The 13,223-nt window shown below is 35.3% G+C and overlaps 1 protein-coding gene across 29 annotated transcripts in view; it reads left to right on the forward strand.

Annotated features, from left to right (window-relative positions):
• The window catches only part of SOX6 (SRY-box transcription factor 6), a 672,686-nt gene that overhangs the window by 289,437 nt on the left and 370,026 nt on the right, over positions 1–13,223 (forward strand). The window lies entirely within an intron of this gene.

A 13,223-nucleotide genomic window follows, 5' to 3' on the forward strand; every position in this document is an offset into this window, starting at 1 on the left:
AGTCGGACATGACTGAGTGACTAACCACAGCACAGCACATGAAAACAGCCGCCATGTCTATTATTAATATACTACTAGTTAGTGGGAAAAATTGAAAAATGATTTGTGGTTTAGTTTTTGTCCATTATTATGTCGACTTGCCAAAAGGGATTTAGTTTAATTTTGAGGAATATTTGGTTATCTTATTCTCTGTTCTCTGTGTTTAAGATAGTGAACTTAATAATAACACAAAATAGGTATGATCCAATAAAGTGTGCTGTGTATTAATATGGAAAAATTATAATAAGCAAACATATCTATGTGAATGAGGTCATAGAGTGAATACAGCTTCAGCAAGGAAATGCAAGTATTTATCATTTTTAACAGTCATTCTTGATTAATAATAAAGCTTTTCTCACTTAGATGCCTACATATTAATTTCAAAAGGACATGCAAAGTTCCTGAGTATCATTCAGTCAGACTGCAGGAGCTTGCCCTAAAGGTAGAAACAGCATCAAATACATGCAATGTGTTAGCCTACTTTCTTATGTTAAGTTCTACCTGTAACCTTTAAAACAGGCACCATAATAAGTGACATTACTTATCTAGTTTAAAGCAAAAGTATTCAATTTTTTTAGCATTTATAACTGACTGAAATCTTAACATATTTTATTAGATTAGGAATTTTAAACCCTGTTTTACATGTCTTAACTCTTGGTTAAATTAATGAAAAATATTTTAAGTGGGAAATGAAGGAAAGTTTTATCCCTTAATAAAAAATTTTAAAATGCAATGTTTAAAAATGCCTTTAATAACATATTTAAAAATTCTTGCTCTATTGTCTCAAAACTAGTTCAAAGACTTAATTTCATAATTTATGGAGGCAGACATTTTTCTTTTTCAGATGATTTCTCAGTCACAATTAGTACTCTGAAGCAGTAGGTGAGAAATAGAGAATTGGACTAGACTAACATGAGTTTGAGTAAGCTCTGGGAGTTGGTGATGGACAGGGAGGCCTGGCGTGCTGCTATCCATGGGGTCGCAAAGAGTCGGACACGACTGAGCGACTGAACTGAGCTGAGCTGTTCTAGACCAACTTTAGATTCAAAGGGGATCATCATTATCCAATTAGACCCACTGGAAGATTTATTTTCCTTGCATAGGGTGAAGAAAAGATATGGTTGGAAAGATTGTTTGGGACCAGTTATCCAACAAGATCTTATATTAATAGATAACTTTATGGAAGTGAGATTTGATTCTAAGCAGAATAGGAAGCCCTTGAAGTGTTTAAGAACTTCAAAAAGAGAATTTCTGACTGTACTATGAATAGATGGGAGGGAGACAGAGTGAAAGGAGGGAGATCTGCTGGAAAGCTATTTGAGAAATCCAGGTAGAGATGATGGTGGCTTGGATTAGTGTGGAGGCAGATCAGATAAAGAGAAGGGATGGGTTCAAGATATATTTTAGCTTTTATGCCAGATATACTTATGGACAAATCAAAATAACTACACTGGAAAATACAGGTTGAGGCAGAAATAATACAGTTCAGATTTTACTTCTTTAGAGCACTCTTTACATTTTTCTTAGTAAAATTTTTTGTATATTAGCAAGTGCAAAATTGATTTGGTGAGTTAGTCTCAAAGTTTTATGATCTAATATTTTGTCAGAAAATAGATATTAATAATTTGATTACCAAATTTATGTTAAGTGGGATTTATGGTAGCATAAGCTAGTTTAAATATACAAATATGTTATATTAGCATAAAAGAAATCATATTTGCTGGAAATGTTTTCAAACTTTCATTCTCTTCTGATATCAATCATTACTTTCCACTGGAGCCTTTGTGTATTCTGAATGTCTGGAAGCCAAAATATTTTGTTTTAGCTCCCACTCTATGGTGTTTCCCAGCTGTGTACTTATATGGTATAATAAAAGCATTTAACAATTGGGAAATAGCAGCTGCATTTGGAAATTCCCTTTTGTGCTCCCTTTTCATTTGATAGATTCAGTAATGTATAACAAGTGTAACATCAGACCTGTAATGACTTATATCCCAAGGATCATATCACTGACCAAGTTTTCTCAACCAAGCAAAGGAAAACAATAGAAGGATTTTAGGTTTCTGGACAGTCTTGCAAACCTATATATAGAGAATGTGGGGTAGGGTAACTGTGGTTAGAGTAAAATTTAATAAACACTTTGCCTCATTCTACATTCAAGTAAATTAAATCCAGAGTAGTTGTTATGCAGTTAAGTGAAACTTGTAATTCTCTTCAGTGGATCGTATTTGTTATACATTGTAATTGAACCTCGTAAAACCAGCATGGAGCAACAGGAAACAGCAGAGTGTCTGGAGTGGAATGGGCGAGGGAGAGAATGGTATGATATCAAATCTAGGAGGCAGGAAGATGGCCAGTACTATGGGGTATCATAGGCTACAGTGAGGTGTTTGGTTTACTTTACGTGAAGGAGGAAGCCACTGGAAGATTTTAAGTAGGACACTGCCATGATTTGATTTATTATATTTTGAAAAGATCATATTAGCTGCTGTGTACAGAATGGATTGCAAGAGATGACACCAGAAACAAGGGCACTTATTAAGAAAACTGTTGCAGTAGTGCAGGTGAGAGTTTGATGATGAGTGAAGGAGGGGGCAGTTAGGGAGGTCCTTCTTTGAAGAGTTCCACAGAGTCTGAAGATGACAAGATTCACACAGAGGGTGAGTAGAATATTTTATGTAATATACACTTAGGTAGAAATTTAGTCAATAATATTTTATAACACAAAGTAAAGTTGGTGAGACCCAGGGTGTGGGGAAGGGTTAGGCAATGCTCCTGCACCAAGAGTGTTCCTTGTGAGGACAGAAGCTTTTTGCCTAACAAGGAGCTGTTTACAAACTTCTGGGGTAGGTTATGGGAATGTGGTCTAGATACCAACATTATCTCTTATAAGGTCCCCAAAGTGACAGGATTGTAAGTGGGACCTCCTGCATGCATGTGTACCTGTACACTTGGATGCATTCTCATGTTGTATAGCTTAAGACAAATGGGATTATATGCATTTGGCTTTTAATTACTAGTCTAATTAGGTAGAAATAGTCATACTGGACCCTCAGGTCCAGATATCAGAATTCCTTATTTTTGAGACCTACTTAAATTCCTGAAAGTTTTATTTCCTAGATAAGTTTTAAAAGTAATTTTCCACTATAAATAAAAGATGTCAATAAATCCTTAGTTGCAATTTAAAGAAAATAATAGGCATATTGAGATATTTAATAAATAACTGTTGGGAAGAATACTTCCCTGCTTGCAAACAATTTCTCCTCTCTGTCTTTCTTGCTTTCAGTTCAGTGAAGTTGCTAATCAACTCTGAAGTATTCTATATAGTTCATTTTGAGTCATAAAAATTCTGGTGTGGATTTTGTACCTTTTCTAGAATGGAGCTGTTGCCATTACATGATAACATAGTCTAGGAACTTTGAGTGAGGATTTAATCCTTTCCAGTCATGCTTTATATTGTGACAGACTTTTAGACTTTTAGAAGGTTTCTAATTTTGTTAACCTTTTAAAAGATTTTTAAAACTTGAATTGTCATGCTTTTGGTAAGATTTAGTAACTTAAGGTAGTAGGTAGCACTCAAAATTTATTTCCTCACTTTTATTGAGACTATGAAACTGTATTAGCACACAGTATTGTCCATCTTTAAATGCATCTCAGAAACATAATGACCGAAATTTACTTACAGTTTGGACCAAAAAATAAAGCTATATTTTATGTCATGGTGTGAATAGTGAAATAGACAACTAATGCTGTCTAGATCAATGTGTTAACATTGATCACCTTTATGTATGCACACCTTGTTTAAATACACTGTTTCATTCCTGCTATTAAAATATTGTAAAGTAATTAGCCTCCAACTAATAAAAATAAATGGAAAACAAATAAAATAAAAGGGGCCACCGTCCCTCTTTTTCACTTCAAAAAAAACTATATATATATATATATATATATTTAATACCATAAAGCAATTATCCTTCTTTTAAAAAATAAATAAATTTTTTAAAGTATATTAAAAAAAAACTTTCCTAAAGTGATTCATTTAAACAAGATGATTATCAATACATCTTTCTAAATATACTTTTTGGGAAAGTTTTCTTACTTAGCTATTATCAAAATCTTTATCAAAAGTAGAAACATTGACATGCTCTGGAATAGCTGGCTTTTCCCCCCTTGGGCAAGAAGGGAATCAGGTATGCATGCTGATTAACACACTCCAGTCATTAACGTGTGATTATGTGGGCTGCATATTGAGCACCTGCCAAAATATAAAAACCCAGTACTTTGCTACATCTGTGTTTTGGATTTCTTTTGTATTTTGATAGTTCAAGGAAAATCAGACCCTGGTATATTTTTTTTTCAGTATAATAAAATTGTGTGTATATAATGTTTTCAAGGAGTTGAGATATGCTATGTTTATTTTTATGTTAATCTTTGAGACTGTATAAGATCCAGTGACGGGTTTGCAGAGCTCTGACTGTAACATGAATCTCTTAATGAACTCCATCATCAACATTCACTTACAATTTGCAGCATTCCTTCATGTTCATAAGGCTTATATTTTCTGGGATTCAGCCAATATTCCTCAAATTTGCTTTATTTTTGTGTCATCCCTTTATGTGTCATAAATATTTTGTTTTCATTTCTTTCACCAATATGCTGTAGGTGTACACCTCATAGTGATGTTAGTGCTGCTTCTTTGGTTTGATTTTTTCCTATCCATTATCCATTAGCAAATATTCCTTCATGACCAGAGTGTAGCTTAGGCCTTATAGCATTTCCAGACACTTAGGAAAAGTCACTTTTGGATAATTATTTAAAATCTAATTGATTACTAATAGAAAATCTGCTATAATCTAGTCTAACAGAAGAGCTTGATTGAACAGGCCTATTCTCCTCAGGTTTTATTTTCTTGATGGGTTTAAATAACATTCGAATATAGCAGAAGATTTAAAAAGTAAGCTTCTTGTTAAAACTGGTCAGTATTTATCATTGGAAGCTGATCTTAGGACACCGGTAATTTTCTGACTAAAGCAGAACTTCACAAACACATTTCAGTCCATAGGTGATTCTGATTAATGCACATTTTCTTGTGCAGAATTCCTTCTTGCCCAGTGACGACTTGGATACATCACTGTAATGAAATACCATAACTTGAATAATGAAATCTGCACACTTCTATAATACTTCTAAGCAGAATGGCATGGAAAGAAATATACCTGTGTATGTATAGCATGCAGTTAACTATTTACATGACCAGTTTGAACTTTTTCAAGATTAGAATGAGATATGAATCTTAAAGTCCTTCTAGATCAGCATGAATAAGATGGTTGTGAATATTATGGCATTTTGTTTTGGGAGGAGAAAGCTGGGGTTGTGTTTGCACTCTTCCAGATCAACCTTCTTAGTTTAATTTGAAGAGGGTTACTTGCCATAAAGTCAACTTAACATGGCAAATTCTGGTACCACTATTTATTTGGAGATGAGATTATAAGGGCTCTCTTTGATTACTGAGTCAATCCACCTACACTAAGCAGGAAAGACCCTACTTTGTTCCTTCCATGAACGTATCTAATCTTTTTGGAACACATCTAATGAATATGCCTTAATTACCTTCATATGTAAATTATCCCACTGTTTGTCCTCTGCAGTAAGAACTTTTCCTTGCTTTCCAAGAGAAATGTAACTTTTTAAAAGACGAACAACTTCAAGCTATTATTTCTTTTGTTAGTGTAGATTTCAATGTGATGACATATTTATTTTTTATAATATTAACCTTTTAAGTATTATTTTGGCATTGCAATAGTTCCATGATCTCTAGGCATTATTTTTCTAAGTGATGCAAATTAAGTTCAATAGTAATATCTCTGTGTAAACCACATCTTCAAATCCGAAGTATGAATTACAGATTTTTGCCGATAAAAGTTGTAAAATCAGGTGAAAATTAGAAATGAATATTTATGTATGTCATCTATCTTCTTTATATTTCACTAGTGCCCTAGAAAATGGGAAACCCTATTTAATAAAATGAATAGAAATTATTTTGTAAACTTTTGCTTTGATTATAATTTAATCAAATTTGTGTGTTTTTTTTTTAATCTAATTTTTACTGCCAGTGTCCTGAGAATACCTAGAATACAATAGTTTCAAGTTCATCAAACTTTTGGGAGCAAATGTGCTCTCAGTCAAGCATAGATAGTTTATGGTGGTACACACGTTAGTCGCTTAGTCATGTCCAGCTCTTTGCGACCCCAAGGAGTGTAGCCTGCCAGGTAGGTGCCTGGAGTTCTACAGGGAAGAATAGAAGAGTCTAGTTTACCTTGAAACACAAAGAATTAGGACTTCTTTGTTTTTTTGAAATTTGTGTTATTTAGGAATTATTTGGTTCATTCTAGTGGTTAGTTAGTAGTTTCTCCTCTGTTCATGGAACTCTCCAGGCGAGAATACTGGAATAGATAGCCATTCCCTTCTCTAGGGGATCTTCTTTGACTCAGGGATCGAACCTGGGTCTACTGCATTGCAGGAGGATTCTTTACCATCTGAGACACCAGGGAAGCCCAACTGTTAAATTAAACTAAAGTTATTCATGAACAGATTGAGAAAACTTTTGCTCTTAAATTCAGAGTTAATATCTGGTCTTCAGCTGTACTAATTTTTTTGTACCTGGTGTGCTCCTACCAAACACCTTTCTTGTTTTTTGTTGTTACACTGATATATTTTATATGTGAAGTTGATTAAAGATGATTATATATTTTGCTTTCTGAAATTGATAGTAAAATTGGAGTTTAGATCTCCTTTCGGCTACTTTCTTGGGTCCATGAGGAATGACACTGCAGGGTAAGGAATGAATCTGAATCTGAGTTTTTGGATTTGGGGAAATTAACAGAGAACAATAAAAATTTACACCCCTCTCTTACTCAGAGAGAAAGGATGGGCTTTATGATCATAACTGAGCCATCAATTCAAGGTTGTGTGTTGTTTTTAGGTAGAGCAATCACAAGCTCCAGACGGTGGGGATATTTGCCACCAGATTAGACTTTTACTTGCTGCTTTGTAGTAAATTAGCAATAGTTTTGTGCATAGTTTTCCTTTTTCTAGAAATGTAAATACAGATAGATAGATGTTTTTATAAGCAATGTAGGCACTGAAAAATCATATCTGATTTCTTTACTCACTTTATCTGTTAAAACTTTTATCAGAGAGCTAGAGATAAAAAACAATTTCTAGATTACAGAGTCTTGTTATGCCATTATATATATTTCCTTAACGTATTAGAAGGAAATTAAAGTTTTTGTGGTAATTCTCAAAATTGGGGATTTCATTTGGGCAAGATCCTAGGGAAGAGAAGAAGAGATTGTTGAGTTCACAGAGTGGCTGAGAGGGCTCAGCGTGTAATGACGTAAAGAGCAGTCTGCTCTCTAGTTTCTCTTCCTTAGGCAAAGTAGGCCATGAAAGGACTTCAGTGTTAATAAGAGTGTAATCTCTCTTAAGGAACAAGTGGATTTGACCAGTGTTGACTGGGCTCTCTAACGTTGAGATTTGTGAGGAATGAAGAGCACACTCTGGGCTATTTCTTTTTTTGTGTATGACCCCAGCCTCATCATTTTTAAATAGGTAACTAAGACATAGGTAGTTATTATATTGATAATTGTTTCTGGAGGCTTAATTATTACTCATTTTCCTAGTGGATCCCAACTTCCTTACTTTTTCCCTAAAAGTTTTATATTTTATTTTATATTTTTGCTGAAACTACTCTAATACTCTTGAATGATTGTTAAATCCCCCTTTCTTATAATGGCCCCAGTTTCTGTCATGAATTAGAGACAGGTTTCCAAGAAGCTGGAGTAAACAACATTTCAAAAGATTATTTGTGCCTTTCTCTAAGCACTCGTCTTCTCTGCCACTGTGAGCAGGGATACTGATGGCTGCTCACTGATCATAGTAGTGGTTGATGAAATCATCTTCAGAATATAAAAGTGCGAGGTAAAGCAGCAAGTGCTGGTGTAGAAGCTGCAGCAAGTTATACAGAACATCTAGCTAAGATAATAATTAAAAGTAACTACACTAAACAACAGATTTTCAATGTAGATGAAACAGCCTTATTTTGGAAGAAGACACCATCTAGGTCTTTCATAACTAAAGACGAGAAATCAGTGAATGCCTGACTTCAGAACTTCAAAGATAGGGCTGATGCAGCCAGCAAATTGAAGTTGAAGCCAGTGCTCATTTACCATTCTGAAAATAATAGGGCCCTTAAGAATTATGCTAAATCTATTCTGCCTGTACTCTGTAAGTGGAACAACAAAGCCTGGGTGCCCCTATACCTGTTATAACATGGTCTACTGAATATTTTAAGCCTATTGTTGAGACCTACTGCTCAGAATAACACATTCCTTTCAAAATATCACTGCTCATTGACAATGTATCTAGTCATTTTAGAATCCTAATGAAGATGTAGAATGAGATTAATGTTGTCTTCATGCCTGCTAACACAACATTCATTCTGCAGTCCATGGATCAAGGAGTAATTTCAGCTTTAAAGTTATTATTTAGGAAATACATTTCATAGGGTTGTGGCTGCTATAGATAGTGATTCCTCTATGAATCTGGGCAAAGTAAATTGAAAACCTTCTGGAAATGATTTACCATTCTATTTATTTAATTTTTTATTAGTTGGAGGCTAATTACTTCACAACATTTCAGTGGGTTTTGTCATACATTGATATGAATCAGCCATAGATTTACACGTATTCCCCATCCCAATCCCCCCTCCCACCTCCCTCTCCACCCGATTCCTCTGGGTCTTCCCAGTGCACCAGGCCCGAGCACTTGTCTCATGCATCCCACCTGGGCTGGGGATCTGTTTCACCATAGATAGTATACATGCTGTTCTTTTGAAATATCCCACCCTCACATTCTCCCACAGAGTTCAATAGTCTGTTCTGTATTTCTGTGTCTCTTTTTCTGTTTTGCATATAGGGTTATCGTTACTATCTTTCTAAATTCCATATATATGCGTTAGTATGCTGTAATGTTCTTTATCTTTCTGGCTTACTTCACTCTGTATAAGGGGCTCCAGTTTCATCCATCTCATTAGGACTGGTTCAAATGAATTCTTTTTAACGGCTGAGTAATATTCCATGGTGTATATGTACCACAGCTTCCTTATCCATTCATCTGCTGATGGGCATCTAGGTTGCTTCCATGTCCTGGCTATTATAAACAGTGCTGCAATGAACATTGGGGTGCACGTGTCTCTTTCAGATCTGGTTTCCTCAGTGTGTATGCCCAGAAGTGGGATTGCTGGGTCATATGGCAGTTCTATTTCCAGTTTTTTAAGGATTTACCATTCTAGATGCCAGTAAGAACATGCATGATTCATGGGAAGAGGTCAAAATATCATTAATAGGAGTTTGGAATAAATTTATGAACCCTCCTGGGTAACTTTGAGGAGCTCAAGACTTCAGTGGAGAAGTTAACTGTGGATGTGGTAGAAATAGCAATAGAACTAGAATTAGAAGTGGAGCCTAAAGATACGACTGAATTGCTGCTATCTCATGATAAAACTTGGAGAAGGCAATGGCAACCCACTCCAGTGTTCTTGCCTGGAGAATCCCAGGGATAGCAGAGTCTGGTGGGCTGCCATCTATGGGGTCGCACAGAGTCGGACACGACTGAAGCGACTTAGCAGCAGCAGCAGCAGCAGCATGATAAAACTAATGAATGAGGAGTTGCTACTTATGGGTGAGCAAGGTATATGGTTTCTTGAGATAGAATCTACTCCTGGTGATGATAACTGTGAAGACTGTTAAAATGACAACCAAGGCTTGAGAATATTACTAAACTTAGTTGATAAAGTAGCATCAGACTTTAAGAGGATTGACTCCAATTTTGAAAGAAGTTCTGCTGTGGGTAAAATGTTATCAAAGAGCATTGCATGCTACAGAGAAATCACTCATGAAAGGATGAGTCAATTAATGTGGTAAACTTCATAGCTGCCTTGTTTTAAGAAATCACCATAGCTACCCCAACCTTTATCAACTACCACCATGGTCATTCAGCATCCATCAACACTGAGGCAAGACTCTCCACTAGCCAGAAGGTTATGACTTGCTGAAAGCCAGATGATGGTTAGCATTTTTCAGCAATAAAATATTTTTGATTGAGGTATGTACATTTATTTAGATATAATGCTATTGTACACTTAATAGACTATACTGTAGTGTAAATAACTTTTAAAGAACAATTTGTATGACTTGCTTTATTGTGATTTTCACCTTACTATGGTGATCTGGAGCTAAACTCATGCTATCTCCAAAGTATGCCTTTATTGTTAAAACCCAAAGCAATCTACAGATTCAGCACAATCCCTATCAAAATTCTAATAGCATGTTTCACAGAATTAGAGAAAACAATTCTAAAATTTGTATGGAACCACAAAAGATTCCAAATAGCCAGTCTCATGATGGGTGGAGCTGTGCTCCTGTCTTACTGGTTACTTGGCCTGAGGTGTCCAGCAGTAGAGTTTACAGACAGTTAGGTGGAGCTGGGTCTTGGTGCTGTGATGAGGCCCTCTAGGAAATCTCACACTGGTTAATATCCCCTGGCACCTGAAGTTCTCTGTTAGTCCAGCAGCTTGGACTCTATGCTGCTACCACAGGACCTCAGGCCTGACCTCTGGCCTGGTTGCATAGGAATTTCTCCCATCCTCTTAGGTGTCTGAGGTCCCCCTCCAGTGCCTAGTAGGTGCCCTACTTATGAGGAGGTGCGAACTCCATGTCCTCCTACTCTGCCACTTGACTCTATCCCCACCAAACAATCTTGAGAAAACAGAACAAAGCTGGAGATACCACATGCCCTGATTTCAAATTATACTTTAACGCTACAGTAATCAAAACAGTATAGTACTGATACAAAAAAAGATAGATCAATGGAGCAGAATTGAGAACTCAGAAATAAATCCACACATATAAGGACAATTAATTTATGACATAGGAATGAAGAACATACAATGGATAAAGACTTGTTTTTTCAATAAATGGAGTTGGAAAAGATGGGCACCTACATGCAAAAGAATGAAACTAAGCCACTTCCTACCCTAACACAAAAATTAACTGAAAAAGCATTAAAGTCTTGACTGTAAAACCTAAAACCATAAAGTCTCTAGAAGAAAACATAGGTGATAACCTCATTGACATCAGTCTTAGTGATGTTTTTGTGGATCTGACTTCAAAGGCAGGGGAAACAAAAACACAAACAAATGGAACTACATCAAACTGCAAAGCTTCTAGACAGTAAAGGAAACCACCATCAAAATGAAAAAGCAACCTACTGAATGGGAGAAGATATTTGCAAATCATACTGCTGATAATGATAAGGGGTTAATATATCCAAAGTATTGGATATATATATATACACACACACACACATTTTATATATATATATAAAACTCATACAAACATCCCAATCAAAAAATGGGCAGAGGATTTGAATAAATATTTTTTCCAAAGAAGATTATGCAGCTGGTCAACAGGGACATGAAAAGATATTCAACATCACTAATTATTTTTTTAAAATTTTTATTAGAGTATAGTTGATTTACAATGTGTTGCTTTCTGTTGTCCAGCTAAGTGAATCAGTTATACATACACATATAGCCACTCTTTTCTCGCATACAGGTAGAGGTATACAGTGTATTAAGTGGACTTCTGTGTTATACAGCAGGTCCTTATTAATTATGTGTTTTTTGTATAATAGTAAGTTTATGTCAGTCCCAATCTCCCAACTTATCCCTTCTGTTCTTTCTCTCCTGGTAACCATCAGATTGATTTTTACATCTGTACCTCTATTTCTATTTTGTACAACTTTTTAAAGATTCCATGTATTAGCAACATCATGTAATTCTCCTCTGTCTAGCTTACTTCAGTCAGTATGACAGTCTCTTGGTCCATCCATGTTGCTGCAAATGGCATTCTTTCATTTTTTATGGCTGAGTAATATTCCATTGTATATATGTACAAACAGAAAAACAGAACAGATCAATGGCTATTAGAGGGGAAATAAGTTGAGGGGGTGGGTGAAATGGATGAAGCAAGTTAACTTTATGGTGATGGATGGTAATTAGACTTGTGATTTTCACTCTGTAGTATAAACAAATGTTGAATTATAATGCTATACACCTGAAACATTAAAAAAATGTTTATATAGCATACACACTGAGGAAACCAGATCTGAAAGAGACACGTACACCCCAATGTTCATCGCAGCACTGTTTATAATAGCCAGGACATGGAAGCAACCTAGATGCCCATCAGCAGACAAATGGATAAGAAAGCTGTGGTACATATACACCATGGAATATTACTCAGCCATTAAAAAGAATACATTTGAATCAGTTCAAATGAGGTGGATAAAACTGGAGCCCATTATACAGAGTGAAGTAAGCCAGAAAGATAAACACCAATACAGTATACTAACGCATATATATGGAATTTAGAAAGATGGTAACCATAACCCTATATGCAAGACAGAAAAAGAGACACAGATATATAGAACAAACTTTTGAACTCTATGGGAGAAGGCGAGGGTGGGATGATCTGAGAGAACAGCATTGAAACATGTATATTATCAAGTGTGAAACAGATCACCACTCCAGGTTGGATGCATGAGACAAATGCTCGGGGCTGGTGCACTGGGATGACCCAGAGGGATGGAATGGGGAGGGAGGTGGGAGGGGGGTTCAGGATGGGGAACACATGTAAATCCATGGCTGATTCATGTCACTGTATGGCAAAAACCACTACAATATTGTAAAGTAATTAGCCTCCAACTAATAAAAATAATTGGGGGAAAAAAATATAAAATGAGAAGTAAAGAGGAATCACAACCGAAAAAAAAAATTACCTTTTATTTTATAAAACAAACAAACAAAAAAGTTTATATAATCTAATCTAATATAAATTATATTATATAATTTATAATATATAAATTATTATTATATCTAATATAATATAAATAAATCTAATATAACTAGTTATTAAATGAAAAGAAAGGGGGATTTTGTTCTAGAGTAAAAGAAACTTAAGAGTATAGTCAAATATAAACCATAAACTTTGATGGAATCAGTTTTGAAAAAAATATTTGGGGACAGTTGTGGAAAGTTTAATATGAGTTGTGTATTAGATGTC

The sequence above is a fragment of the Cervus canadensis genome, chromosome 11 (assembly GCF_019320065.1).
Source record: "Cervus canadensis isolate Bull #8, Minnesota chromosome 11, ASM1932006v1, whole genome shotgun sequence".
Taxonomy (NCBI): domain Eukaryota; kingdom Metazoa; phylum Chordata; class Mammalia; order Artiodactyla; family Cervidae; genus Cervus; species Cervus canadensis.